This window comes from Onychostruthus taczanowskii, unplaced genomic scaffold (genome assembly GCF_017590055.1).
Source record: "Onychostruthus taczanowskii isolate IOZ18803 unplaced genomic scaffold, ASM1759005v1 scaffold218, whole genome shotgun sequence".
NCBI lineage: Eukaryota > Metazoa > Chordata > Aves > Passeriformes > Passeridae > Onychostruthus > Onychostruthus taczanowskii.
In genome coordinates, this window is record NW_024499440.1 from 52065 (window position 1) to 63602 (window position 11538).

An 11538-nucleotide genomic window follows, 5' to 3' on the forward strand; every position below is an offset into this window, starting at 1 on the left:
AGCCCTCAGGACCTCTGTGGCAGCTCCAGCCCCACGTGGGGCTGGTCATGACCATGCAATGATGGAGAAGCCCTTACAGTCCCTGCCAGGGGTTGATTTACCCACCCTGAGGCTCCAGGTTTGGATGCTCCAAAGCTTCAGCAGAGGCTGGTGTCTCTTCCTGCCTCTCCCTGCCTAGCTCTGCCTTAATGACAGAATCATTTCTGTTGGAAAAGACCTCCAAGATAATTGGGCACAACTGCTCTCCCAGCACTGCCCAGCCCACCACTAACTACATGTCCCCAGTGCCACATCAACACATCTTTTAAATACCTCCAGGTGACTCCAAGGAGATGCTGAATCTTCTGTCTGACAGAGTTTTCACATCCAACCTCCAACCTGCAACACTTTAAACAACTCCACAGAGTGTCCAGCCCCAGCCAGGCTTCCCCATGAGGGAATAGCCACTGCTGGTGCTGCCAGAGCACATCCCTTCCCCAAGGACTGCCCTCAGCCGCCTCAGGGACACCCTCTTCCACGGAATCTGGCACATGGCCAGTTTTACTTTGCAGTCCTGACTTGCCCAGGGGTCACCACCCCTGTACTCCAACCCCCCCAGCTCCCCCCAGCACGGGGCTTTGCCGCTGCCCTTCTCCCCCGCATTTTTTCCAGCCTTGAGAAAACAATCAGAACTTTGCCGTTCTGTGGTTTCCTTGGCAACCCCATTTCCCCATCCTCTCACTTTCTGCATCTGTGACTCCCCCGGCCCCGGTCACCGGCCCCAGGGCACAGAGGCAGGTGCCGGTGCCCAGGGATGGAGCAGGAGGTGATGTGCCCTGTCACCACCAGGACAGCTGACCCCACGGCCCCCCAGGCACCCGGGCTCATTGGGAAGGAATGGAGCAGCTGCTGGTGCTTCGTGCCTCTGAACCGAGGTGAATTAAAGCAGTTTTGGAGCCTCTCTGTGGGTCCTGGTACTCCTGCTGGGCACGGGGTACCCAGGGCAGCTGTGGGTGCCCCTGGATCCCTGGCAGTGCCCAGGGCCAGGCTGGACAGGGCTGGGAGCAGCCTGGGACAGTGGGAGGTGTCCCTGCCATGGCAGGGGTGGAATGAGAAGAGCTTTAAGGTCTCTTCCCACCCAAACCATTCCATGATTCCACGACTGGCAGCCTCTGTGACAAACGGAGCAGATTGCCCTGCCCATTCCCATGCTCACTTCCAATCAATAGGTAATGATCCCTCAGGCACAGGCGCTCTTTCGTTGTTTTGTCTTGATGTGAGTGATTCAATTGCTTTGGAGCAGCTCTGAAAAAATTAGTGATTGCCCAGTACAGCCACATGATCCAGCCTGGATCTTCAGCCAAGCCAAAATACTTGGAGCAAAGCCATGGATTTGAGCTGACTGGGTGTTTGCTTTGGGGTGTTTTTCTTGGGGGGGGAAAAAAAAAAAAAAAAGAAAAAAAAAAAAAAAAAAAAAAAAGAGGAAAATCAGTTTTCATGTGCAGTGTTTGCAGTCCATTGGAAGGAAATGATTCGTCAAGGTGTATGGCTGCAATTCTGCACACCAGGCTTTGTGATGATTAAAAGCATAAAGAGAGCCCAAACTGGACCCAGACCTTTATTTCTAAAGGGAAATGTGTTGCATGGAAAATTACAGAATATACCTTTCCTAAGAAAAACCCCATGCACTTTTTTTTCCTGGCCAGAGAGGTTTGCTGAGTCTGCAGAGCACTTTGATCTAAGCCTGCCTAAAATCACAGTGCTTGGCACCGACCTTTTTTTCCCCCTCCATTAGCTGAATACTCAGAGAATTGAGCAAAGATCCCCCATTAAATGCAAAAATTCCTCCACAAAATACATTTTTCCTCACTTTCAGCTGGAATCATGCACACTCTTCCCTCTCACAGGCAGGATGGAGGGGGTGACAGTGAAAAAACCCCAATAAATGCTATAAAACCCCCAATTCCCTCAAACCACACAAATTCCCATCTCTGTGCTTCCCACATCAGTAGGTCGACCTAAATATTGCAGAGAAAAAAAAAGACATTGGCTTTTTTTTTGCCTGACACTTTTTTTCCTCCCTGCCAGGAGCTCTTGGGCGCTTGGAAATGAGGAGCTGCGGATTAATCTTGAGTGATATAATGAAGGGCCAGGTGGCTGGAGGACAGAGCTGGTGAACAAGGCAGGGAGGGGAAGGGGGGGACAATTGCTCTGCAGATTCACATGGTTTGGGACAGGTTTAGTGCAGGTAGAGCACCCAAGGTGATGGGAAAGAGAGGAGGAGCCTGAGGGGTTCAGTGGGATATTCAGGCTCATCCCTACTCCGTGATCCTCTGCATCAGAATGCGTGGACAGGACAGGGCTTGTGTGGCAGAGGAAAAATTATCTTTGCACAGTTCCTAACCCTGATTTGCTTGCAATGCCCCCAAAGTATCTTTCCGCCTGCTTTACACCATCCCAGAGTCTCCCAGCCCCGTGTCAATTATTTATTGAGGGAAAATACCCCAGGAGGGCAGGTTGGAGGGGTTCCGAGCTCTTCCCCCAGCCATATCTGTGCCCCTTTCGTAGTCGTAGCACCACAGAGTTCTTGGAACGTGAGGGGACCTTAAAGCCCCTCTAGTCCCACCCCTGCCACTCAACCAGGTTACTCCAAGCCCTGTCCAGCCTGGCCTTGGACACTTCCAGGGATGGAGCACCCACAGCTGCTCTGGGCGCCCTGTGCCAGGGCCTCACCAGTCTCACAGGGAAGAATTCCTTCCCAATATCCCATCTAATCTTGCCATCTGTCAATGGAAAGCCATTCCCCCTTGTCCTGCCACTCCAGACCCTTGTAAATAGTCTCTGTCTGTCTTTCTTGACAGCTCCTTCAGGTGCTGGAAGGCCACAATTAGGTGACCTCAAAGCCTCTTTTCCAGGCTGAACAATCCCAGCTGTCTCAGCTCTTTGCCTTGTCTCCAAGGTCTCTGGAAGCCTGAAAGTCGAGAGCAGCTGGCACTGAGGGCTACGTTCCTCCAACAAACCGCCTTGTCTTTCCAAAATGAGAATATAAATAGTGCATCCTGTAAGGGCGCCATTGCCCAGGAGCTGTGCCACTCCACAAACCCGTCACCCACAGCAGCCCAGGCACTGCCAGCTCTGGCAGGGTCAGCAGCCACCAGGGAAACAAATGCTAATTAACAGCGCTGTGCAGAGCAGCCGGTCTGGGCATGGCGTGTAATTAGTGAGGCAACTGCAGCCGCCACAGTGCTGGGGCTTGGGGGAAGAGCAGCCACGCAGGAGGGACCCGCTGCAGCTTGCAGGGGTGAGGCACTGATGGCGCTGGGGACACGCGTGTCACGCTGCCACCAGCGGGGCTGTGACACTCCGTGTGTGTGCTCCCACCCCTCCCTGGGCCAGCCCCATCCCTGCCGTCTCCTCAAGGTGCTCCCCCTGCCCGGCCGCTTTGCAGGTAAACGTGACGTTTCCTCGGGGCAGGAAAGACGCTTGGGATATAAAAACTCCTGATGGTGGGAAATGCGGAGCCCAGGGAGGAATGGTGCTGATGCCCTCACATCTCTGCCGTGGTGAGTCATCCAGGCCCTCAGAGGATGCCGGCTGTGCTTGGATACGGGGAAGGTAGAAGCACAAAGCAAAATGAAAAATTGCTTTGCTCAGAAGACATCTTGGTTACAGCAAGGACTAAAAACTGTCCCCTTGGCACCCACCCTCAGCTCTGGTCCCACAGCTGTGGGGAGGAGGGGGTGTTGTGCTGTTGGGTGGGCAAGAAGAGCCCCATTTGTGGAGAAATGGGAACACTTAGCCTAGAACATTCAAGCAGTTAATGGAGTGCAGTTATTAGTGGAAGGGAGGAGGATGGGTCTTTCCACCAGGCTGATGGGAAAAATCCATTCTGGGATGGGGAATTAGGTTGGAACATCGCCTTGAAGGTGGTTATGGGCAAACACTGCCTCCTTTCATCGCTGGCAACATTGCTGCTCTGGTGCTCCCAGTCACTGCCACATCCATATGGATGTGTGTGTGCTTCTTGATCCCCAACCAAGTTTTGCTCCCTACTGTGCCATGGGAGGGCAAGTCAAGAAGGGCAAGTTAAAAACCCAAATTTTAAAAAATCCTTTAAATCAACAAAGTTTTATCTAATCCAACACCTCCCTGAGCCAGGGCTGCTCCTGACGTGGCTCTGCTTCCACCAAGCCTGGCAGTGGGAAGGGATTTACACATCAAACATCCTCTCCCTCAACCTGCTGAAGCCAAAACCTTGGGAGAGAGGAAAAATCTGTTTCCAGTGTTTTCTTCTCCATGTAAATAAGTGTCTATTCGCAGAGTATTTCCTTCTGCCTAAGGCTTTCATTGGACATCAGTTATTTAATATTGCTCTTTTATATCCTTGTGTTTGGCTCTCAGCTGCTTCACCCATCTCAGAGCAGGGATGCCGGCACGTTGTGTTTAGAAAATATATATCTGTATCTAGATAGGCAGACAGATAGCTGTGGAAGAAGAGACGTTCCAATCATTAAATCACCACTTTCAATTTTTCCTTATTGTTAGTCTTCGTTTAACCCCAGGTCAGGCTGGCCAAGTGCTCCCTGGGGATAGCCCAGCTGAGCCCAGCAGGTTTGCAGCTCTAATAGAGGTCTTAAGGAAAAAAAAAATTACCCCAAGCTGATAGTCAGAGAGGATATCTTCCCTGAAAATGTCTTCCCAAGGCAGAGGCATTCAGGAAGGGGACAGTGGTGTGGCTGGAGTGTGATACTGGCTTCCTGCTAGGCTGGGATATTTTCAGAGAGGAAGAGTGGGAGAGCGGGTGGGAGGAAAATCCCAGCACGTTTGCAAAACACAGGCAGTGAAAGGGTGGCTTTTGTGCCTTTCAGAAGAAAAAAAAGAGGGAGAGAAATCACTTTCTCTGATCAGCTGTCGGAGGTTCTGCAGGCTAGAGAGGCTGGAGGAGGGGGAGCTGCCTTTGAAGCGGGGAGAGGCTGAGCACAGCAGCCTTTGCTGCCATTGCTTCTCTTCCTCTGGCTCTTTCCTGTCCCTGTCCTCCTCCTGGACTGGGAGCCCACCCTCAGAATGGCCAAAACACCCAACATTGGGATGTCAGTGGTGCTCTCATGGCAGGGTGCAAACAGAGCCAGAGATTTCCTCTGACACCCAGCACTGATGGGTTTCAACTCCTTTCCCCGGTGTCCCTGGCTTTTCCCTGGGTAACACCACAACCATGGAAGAGCCGTGCCATGCCACCTGCTCTCCAGAGGCTCCCAGTGCTGGCTGATGGACTGGCAGTGCTGGCAGAGGCTCTGCCCCATGGCTTGGCATTGCCCTGGCAGCAGGGAGGGAAGCAGGTGGCTGTCTTGGAAAAATACAGCACAGGGCAACCACCGTGTGGATGGAGGGCGTGCTGCCCTCCCTGGGAGCTCGCCCAAGGCCTCTAGGACCAGCCAGGACAGATGGGAGCAGGCACCTGGTGGTATCAGGCTGGGAACGGAAGGCAAGATCCCCAGCTCTGACAAAGGGCTGGAGGAGGAATCCCTAGAGGCAGCTGCATCACCACCAATGTACATCATCAAGTGATGCTGTTGGTTTTTCTGCTGGAGGTCCAGCTCAGACAAGTCAGGGATGAGCCAGGAGAAAAGCTGGCAGCGGCTGACCAAAGGGCTTTGCTCGTCTCTGGCTACAGCTGCATCCAGCCTGGTTCTGGCTGATCCCAGCTCCTGAGCACTTCAGAGCCCGATCAAGAATCAAGGAAAAATCCTGAGGTTTGCTGAGCTCTTTGGGATGAGTCCTGCCCCAGTGCTGAGCCATCCATCACCCCTCCTGACATCCAGGACCAAAGCCATGCAGCTGAGGGATGCTGCAGCCAGATTCCCTGAACAAATCCTACTTCCAGGACCTGCTGAGCATCTTCAAAACCTCCCAGGATGCTGTCATAAACTCAACCATCATTTCAGGACCTGCTGCCTGTGAGCCCACGCTGTGAGGGGACACTGGTTCCTGTGCTGCCCAGCAGCCAGGCAGCTGCCCTGCCCAAATCAAGCACAGGATATGGAGAGCTCTGAGATTTCCAGGAGAAAGCCTTACTCACACGTTTAAAACACCTGTAACTACAACTGCTCTCATGCCATTGCTTCCCTGACCTCTACATCTTGGCTCCTGGCAGGGAATGACTGGCACAAAAACTAACAGCTGGTGGGAGCTGATGCTCTTTCTGCAGCTCCTGATGCCTCCAGGTCCAAATCACCTAAATCTCAATCCTTTACCCCCAAACCAAACCAGATCCAAACCTTCCTGTGCTTTTTCACCAGGTTTACACCGAACAGAGTTTTCCTGTCCTCTCCCAATCCCAAACCTAATCATCCCATGGACTTCTGCAGGAGCATGAAAAAGGGGAGGGAAGACCCAGGGTGTGAGTCCAGAGCAAGAGGCTTTGAAGCTGTGCTCTGTGATTTGGCACAGTTAGAGAGCAGCAAGATTGCAGCTGACCTGGATTCCCAACATCAAAGACAACGCCCGCATCCTCAGAGCCCTGCAAGGGGGTGAATCAATGAGCTGAAAATCACGAGTCCCTCTCACCTGGTCCTGGCAGCCAGGGCTGCGGGTATGGCAGGACCATCTCCTCTGCACTGTGGCTCAGAGCTGAAAAGCTGCACAAAATGTAATATTTATGTGCTGAGAAAGAAGCCTGCCTCCTCCATCATCAGGGTGGTCAAAGGTGGCCCGGGCGGTTTAAGCCACTTTTGGCATGGGTCTGACCCCCATCCTCTTGGTACAGTAACAGACATTGGCAAGTCTCCTGTCAGACTCACAGGAGACAGACAAACAGACCTTATCCCTCAGGAAACCCAGACCTAACAGTGCTCCCTGTCCCTCGGCAGCGCTGCAGGTGTGTCTGCCCACGTGCACAGGGTCCTTGGCCCTCCGTCGTGTCACCTGCAGCCCCAGGCACCAGGACACCTGCTTCCCATGTTACAACAGCCCCAAGCAATAGGACACTGAATCCCCATGCCTCAGTCTCAAAGGACCTGCTCCCTGTCCAGGAAAACCCTGAAAGCCCCTCAGGGAGCCCAGAGGTCACATTGACACCAATTCCTTCCACCAGCAGCAAAAAGCTTTATTTTTCCAGTCCGGCTCTGTCTGGGAGCAGCACGCTTCTGTGTTTCCCCCTCCCTGTGATGGTTCATTTCTGAGATGACTCACAGGTTGTTAATGCTCCAGAGGAGCATCGGATGGAAGCAGCTCTGCCACCTCTGAGCACCAGCTGAGGGGGGCACAGCTCATGCTCCCAGCTCCCCAGAATCCAGGGAGACGCTGCCAGTTCCCACTTAACGCTCCATTGTCAGAAAAAGGCAGCACAGAGGGGGCAATGAGGTGGTGAAAACACCTAAATAAGCAACAATCAGGGAAGAAGGCTCCTGTGGGGATTGAGTTCCCTAGGGATGGGGTGTGATGCCCGTCCTTCCTTCACTGCCAGCACAGCTTGGTGCCCACGAGGCACTTGCTATCGCTGCCCCTGTCCCTGTCACTGCCACGAGGCCAGCATGAGCCTGGGTGAAGGAAAAGGGCTTGTTAACCCCTCCAATGAAATAATCATCGCTTTGGAGGCATTTTTATGGAAAAGGATGAACTCGCAGATGCACTCACCCTGTGTTTGCAAGGAGCCCTGCTGCCCCCAGCCTCGATGGGAGCAGTGGGCTTGGGGCAGGCTGGCACCAGCACCAGCTCGAGCCCAGCAGGGGGACAGCCCCTCTCACGTCCCAAGAACATCTCAGGGGTACAGGTGGCATCACCCTCAAGATACCACCGACCTCTGGCAGAGGGACTGTTGCCTGCAAGGTGAGCAGAGATTTTCCACCCAGCCTCTGGACTCACCTCCGACTCTGGCCGTCTCGGTGTGCAGACACCCTGCCCCAAGAGACAGCCTCTGCACACACAGAGCCGAGGAAACAATGCTGCCATGAAACAATGCCCCCACCTCACGTGCAGCCGTGCACAATGGCGAGGCAGAGAAGAATCTCATCTAATTTTAACTCCCCTGATGGATGGGCTTTGTTCTTTGCAGCAGCTGCCCCGCAAGGTATGAAAACACTCAGATATGTTGACATGGGAAAACAAAACACACAAATCAGCCCATTTTCCTCTTCAAGGCTGATTTATCTGGAGCTGTCAGTGGAGGGAGGGGAAGTGATGAGCCCTGGGGAGATGGAGGAGCAGCCTGGACTCGCAACTCAGTGGATACCAGTGCAGTTGGGCTGATGCTCATTGAGCATCTGGTCCATTCTCTCCCAAGCCCCAAAACACCTCAGATCTACAGAAAACAAAGTGACATTTTCTGCTGCAATTCCCCAAGTTGTAATTCTGTGCATGTCCTGGCTCATCCTTATAAATGAGGGAAGCTAGATGCCAATGGAGCCCCCCCAAAGTGGTTCACCATAAGGTGAGCTCCATCCTGGTGCCCCCATTGTGCTGACTTCTTGGTTTTCTGAGTTGGAATGGGTGGGATAGATGGGCTTTAAGGTTCCTACCTACCCAAATCATTCCATGATTCTATGACGACGGGCACTACGAAGGGGAAATGAATAAAAAATGGAGTTTCCCCTCTCTGCATCACAGCTCTGAAATGTACAGACAGGGCTCCAGCTGGCTGCCACAATGGAAATGATATAAAAATATGTAGCTATTTTTATATATTTATATTTTAGATATTGTTATATTTCTACCATAGTCCTATACCTGGCAGAAGCGCCGTGGCTCCCACCTCAGCAGAGGACACAGCTGTCCCAGTGTCCCAGAGATCCAGTGCAAGGCTCTCCCTAACAGTACCACGGCAAGGTGAGAGCCATGGTACTGCTAGGGAGCATCAGTGTCCTTCTGAATTCCCAAAAATCCTCACGGAGAGTTCATCTCCCCTGTTTCCTCCTTCATTAACCTCCAGAGGTTGCCATGGATTTTGACTGGAGTCCAGCCAGAGCAGATTCATGGCTCTTGCATGTTATTTTTATGTCCATTTTGATTAAAAGCAATAAATTCCAGAGGAGAGAGTCTTCTCACCATGAAATACACTTTGTCAAGTTTGCAGCCTCTGAGTAAATCAAAACACTGCCATTAGTGGCTCCAGCTGTAAATCCCCTTGGATAGACCTCAGCTCACCAGGCAAAGGAGAGACATGAATTGTGCTCCTCGACAGCCTCAGCATTGCTCTCACCATCTCAATTTGATATATTATTTATTTTCCAGGATGTGGGTGAGAAAGTAAGAGATAAGACATTGCCACATAGAACTTCCTAAGGAGAGCAGGACTTGATCCATGATCACAGAATTACAGATTCCAGGTTCAGGCTGGAAGGGACCCTAAAGCCCCTCCAGTGTCACCCCTGCCATAGCAGGGACACCTTTCACTATCCCAGGCTGCTCCAAGCCTTTTTCAGCCTGGCCTTGGACATTTCTAGGGATGGGGCAGCCACAGCTTCCCTGGGCACCCAGGACCAGTGCTGGGGGTCAGGACCGGTTAGACCCACCAGGCTGCATTAGGGTGATGCTCTCCCCTCCAAGATACCTCAGTTTCCCCAGTTTTGGAACTCCATTCACAGCAGCAGCCAGGCTTGGCAGCAGGAACAGCAAGAACTGAGAGCAGGCAGATGAGCACCAAAGCCCTTTAAAGATTTTCCATTTGTTTTGTGTGTCCACTGGGTTTATTTTTAAAATTCCAGCTGAAAAAAATTTCTAAAGAAGTGCTGGAGCTGTGCCAAGAGGACATGTTTGCTGGAACCTGCCAGGATGATTAGTCCTTTGCAGATAAGCCGTTGGAAAAGGGTCAGTGTGGGGGCTCTGGCCATGCTGGGAGCCAAGCGAAGGGATGAGTTCTTTTCCAGAGAGCTCCTCAGCCGTGCTAAAAGCTATTTTACACTCCCCAACCTGATGTTTCCTTCCCACCGGGAGAGATCAGCAACTGGCCTGCATCAGAGCTGGGCACAGCAGGTACTCAACACCTCGCTCTGGGTCTGGGAGGCTCCTTGCACCCAGGCTGGTGTTTAAATGCCATATTCTGGACCACACACAGGTGCAGAACATCCCCCTCTGTCCTGCCAGGGCTTGTAAAAGCACTGCAGGAATGGGAACACCCTCCAGGTGAGGAGGCTGATGCATCCAAAGTGCAGGAACCAAAATGTACATGTTAAATCCATCCCTGTGCTCCCAATTCCTGCCTTTACCCGTCCCACCAGCCCTGTGGGACACAGCCAGGGCCACAGCCACCTCAGGAACACACAGCACATGGCTCCTGCCTCCCTGCTCAGAGGCCCTGGAGCTCTCATCCCATGGTTACCGTCTGAACCATGGAATGATTGAAAAGCCATTAATTCCCTCCTGGGCGTTTTTATGAGGCTCTTGGTGAAATGTCTGGATGCTTCAGCACTGCAGGATTTTGATACTGGCAGAGCTCTGCGCAGACTGAAAACCCCATCTCCGGGGCTGAACAAGCTGCTGGCCTCTCCTCCATGTCCTGTGTCTCCTGCTCAGTCTCTCTGGAGCCAAATGTACCCAAAATTGCAGCAAATCATCCTCTCTGTCTGTGCCAGTGCTGTCCCAAGGCATGGGGCAATGAATTAATCTATTCCCAAAGCAAATAGGAGATGGGGACACCCCAAGTGTGTGTACCCACAGCCTCCACCTCCAGTTGGGCTCCAGGAAAAATAAGGCTCCTGCCTCTCAGCTTTGCAGACCCTGAAAGGGGGGAGCCCTGCCAGAGGAAGGCAGTCCTGCCCCAAGGCTGGAAAGGATTCTTGGAAAGGGGAAGGTGACCCTCAAGAGCCCACAGAGCCCAGCTCTGCTAAGCAGGTGCTGCTCCTGGGTCTGTACTTGCACCTTCACTCTGCAGCATCTCCCTAAATCTTTTATCCTGCAGCAGCATCCCTCCCAAGACACCCAGAAACCTTTTTTAGCACCCCCAGCATTCCTTATTGCCTTCCAAGCATTCCTCCAAAATCCCCCCAACACTGCTCCCCAAATCCCTCTTCAGCATTCCTGCATCATTCTCCCCCAGCGCCCCTCCAGTTCCTTCCTCCACCCCCCAATATCCCTCTTGAATCCCCCCGCAACATCCTCCCAGACCTCCTCAGCAGCCCCAAACTCATCCAGCACCCCCTAACTCCACAGCACGTGGTGGGGAGAGTGAAGGAGAGGAAGAAAAAGCAGAGGCCAAGGGAGAGCCGGAGAGCGGCCGGCTTTGCTCTGGGGACAAGAGGGCTGCTTGTCCCCCTGCCCTCCTGCAGACAAAGAGAACCCAGAACAGTCACGGCGCTGGATCCACCGCGCTCCCCCTCCAGCCGGGGATGGCTGACAGGCAGGGACCGGGGGGAGCTGGCGGAGAGACACGGACCGGGAAGACAAGCAGCGAGGGGAGGTAGAGGCAGGAAGGAGGGAGGGGGGTGAAGGTAAGGAACTGGGTGGTGGGAAAAGGGGAAAAGAGGCAGGGATTGGGGAGAGCGGAGGTCGGGCAGGGACTGAGAAGACAAGAACTGGGAGGGGAGGCTGGCAGGGATGGGGAGAGAAAGAGACAGGCTTGGGGGCGGG